Genomic DNA, 3,192 nt, shown 5'->3' with positions numbered 1-3,192 from the left:
TAATTTAGAGTCAGCTATTACTTTTAACAGTCACCTCTCTTTAGCCTTAATCTGAAGCACCACAGGGAATATTTTATAATTTTCTTCAGATAGATTTTGAACATTTGTTGTCAGTTTTTGAAAAAAAAATTTTATTTAAATGTTATCATGTTACATTTTTAACTTGTTTGTATATATAATATAGCTTTTTGCATATTCATTTTATATCCTACTACTTTTTACAAATCTTTTATTATTTTAGGTAATTTTGTCATTGCTTTTCTAGGGCGAGGTTACAAATGTTTTATGTAAAGGGTTAATTTTAGTCAGTATTCTCCAGACAAACAAAATCAAGAAAGTATATTATCTGTAAATGTACACATATTTTCTTTTACCTCATTTCACCAAAACTAGGAAATATCTACCACGTGTTAAGCTCTCTTCTAAACACTTTACAGACATTTTAACTTATTCCATCCCCCGAACACAAGCAGATGAACAGGAAGGAGGCTAACACTTACCAATAAGGAGAGCCAACGAGGGTCGCCTGGCACCAACCAAGAAGCCCTTGTAGCTGTGGCAAGGAGTTGGCTTTCATAACAGGGAAGACTTAGAAAGGTTTTAAGCAGAAAATGAGAATCTCACCCTTCTCCAATGGTAAGATTTAGACAGCAGAGGTCTGAGAGAAGAACCTTGCAGTCACGGCTAGACTCATGATTTAAAGTTATAAATGAGTATGGCCTACTTGGAGAACTGGTCTGTTAGGAACAGAGAGTACCCACTGAGATGCGGTGGTGGGAAAGCTGGCCAGGTAAGGTCACTGGGCTGGAAAAGATGCTACAGCAAAGGTAACATCGGCAAACAATATTAGGGAAAGGAAGAAGCTAGTGTTTTAAGAACGAATATAAAATCAGGTTGCCATAAATATTAGTTTCCCTGACTCTAAAGGTATTCGTATTTGACTCTTATCTATCTCACATATTTTAGAAATATCAATTTATTTTATGTGCATTAGTGTTTTGCCCTCCTGTTTGTGCACAGCATGTGTGCAGTACCGCCTGAGGCCAGAACAGGGCATCAGATCCTGTGAAATTGGAGTTACAGATGGTTCTGGGAACTGGATCCTGGCCCTCTGTAAGAACAGCAAGTGCTTTTAACCACTAAGTCACCTCTCCAGCCATCGCACATATTTTTATGCCTTCAATTGGGGGTGTGTGTGTGTGTGTGTGTGTGTGTGTGTGTGTGTGTGTGTGTGTTGTTCTTTTAGGCAATTGCTTATTGGACAATTCCTCTCAATACTTTCTAATATATTATATAAGGAGAAATACATTGAGTGTCTCTCCTGGGGTGAGATATTATCAAAGTGTTTGTTGTCGTTGCTTTTTACAGGGTTTGCTATGTGCTAATCACCGCTCGACTGTCATAGAAACTAAAGCACTTAATCCTAATAACAACTCTTTGAAATAGGTGCCATTGTACTGATGAGAAAACACATGCAGAGACATACCTTGCCCAACATTATACAGTCTATAGAAGTCACGTGTAGCTACGCTGGAAACAAAAGGCATCTAGGTCAACAGTTGTTACTGACAGCTCTTTCATATGCAATTCATCCGTGTCCCTAATGAAATAGCAAATTATTGCTGCTCAGCCAAATCTGGCCACGTAGCCAAAGATGGCCTTGAACTTGTTGTTATGTAGCCAAGGGTGGCCTTGAACTCTTCATCCTCCTGCCTCCACCTCCTGAGTGCAACCACATCTAGCTTTTAAATTTTACATTTTTCAATCAACTTAAAACAGCAACGACTGGAAAACAGTATTCCACCATACATGATGACTATATTCCATCATACATGATGACCATATTCCACCATACACAATGACCATATTCCACCATACACGATGACCATATCCCACCATACATACACGATGACCATATTCTATCATACATGATGACCATATTGAATTCAAGCTTTTGTTGTAATCAAGTTTTATTGTAACACAGCCTGTTCATGTACATTATTGCCTATGCTTGCTTTCATTGTTCACTGACAAAGCCAAGCAGCTATAACAGAGGTTCTTTGGCCCAGACAGCCCAACTTATTAACTAGTTGTCCCTTTGTAGACAAAATTTGCAGCCCTTTCCCTGAAGGAACTCGCTATTTGAGGGGAGCAGAAGTCAAGTTAATAAATTAGTATAGCACAGAACTCTAATTGCTTTGTCGAGGGGCCAAGTGGATAGGAAAAGACAGAAAACATACAGAAACCGAGTTAAACATGGAAAGCCAAACAGTATTGGGATGGGGCAGGAGATTAAGGTTTGAAACTATTTTATCAGAATGCAGCAGTTGGCAGAGCCTGGGCTACTGAGTAAGAAACCCCTGTGCCTGGAGGGAAAGAGGAAGCCAGGGGCCAGATTAAACATCTGTAAGGGCTGAGAAGTTTGTATTTTCTTCCTTTCTTTTGGTTTGGTTTTGAGTTGAGAGTCACACCACGTTGCCCACGCTGGCCCGATTCCTGGGCTCAAGAGATTCTACTGCCTCGGTCCCCAAGTAGCTAGAACCGTAGGCATAAGCCACCTCACCCGGCTGTATTTCTTCTTCTTTCTTTTTAAACCTCTGTGTGTATGTGTGTCCATGTGAGAGCGTTTGCTTGTCACAGCATGCGCGCGCGGAGGTCAGAGGACAACCTTGGATATTGGTCCTTGCCTTCTGCCTTGTTGGAGGCTGGGCATATTTTTCTGTTCTCTGTTGTATCTGTCAGACTAACTGGCTCTATTGCTGGGTGTTCTCCTGTCTCTACCTCCTAGCCTGTAGCAGGAGTCCCAGGATTACAGGCGTGCTGCTGTGTCCTGCTTTACACGGGTCTGAGGACGCAAACGCAGGTTCTCACACTTGTCCAGCAAGCACGTGACCCACCGATCCAAGCCCTGCATTTGATTCTTCACATGATGGAAAGCAGCGATTTGCCTGCTGATGATCATGAATTATAGAAAATTCTAGGAACTCAAGCAGGCATCGAGAAAGGCAACTTGGGAACAAGTTAACATGCTGAACTATTTCACACACTGCTGTGTCCCCCGGTCTTCATTGCCTAGTGTCCTAGAACTCAAGTAGGCAAATCTGTCCTGAGTCAAAATTCTCTCTCAAGCTACCACACTCACGGAATAGCAAGACAGCCAACAAGTCTTTAACACATTTTTATAACCTAGAT

This window comes from Peromyscus leucopus, unplaced genomic scaffold, assembly GCF_004664715.2.
Source record: "Peromyscus leucopus breed LL Stock unplaced genomic scaffold, UCI_PerLeu_2.1 scaffold_523, whole genome shotgun sequence".
In the NCBI taxonomy this organism is placed as follows: Eukaryota; Metazoa; Chordata; class Mammalia; order Rodentia; family Cricetidae; genus Peromyscus; species Peromyscus leucopus.
This window is presented reverse-complemented; position numbering follows the sequence as displayed.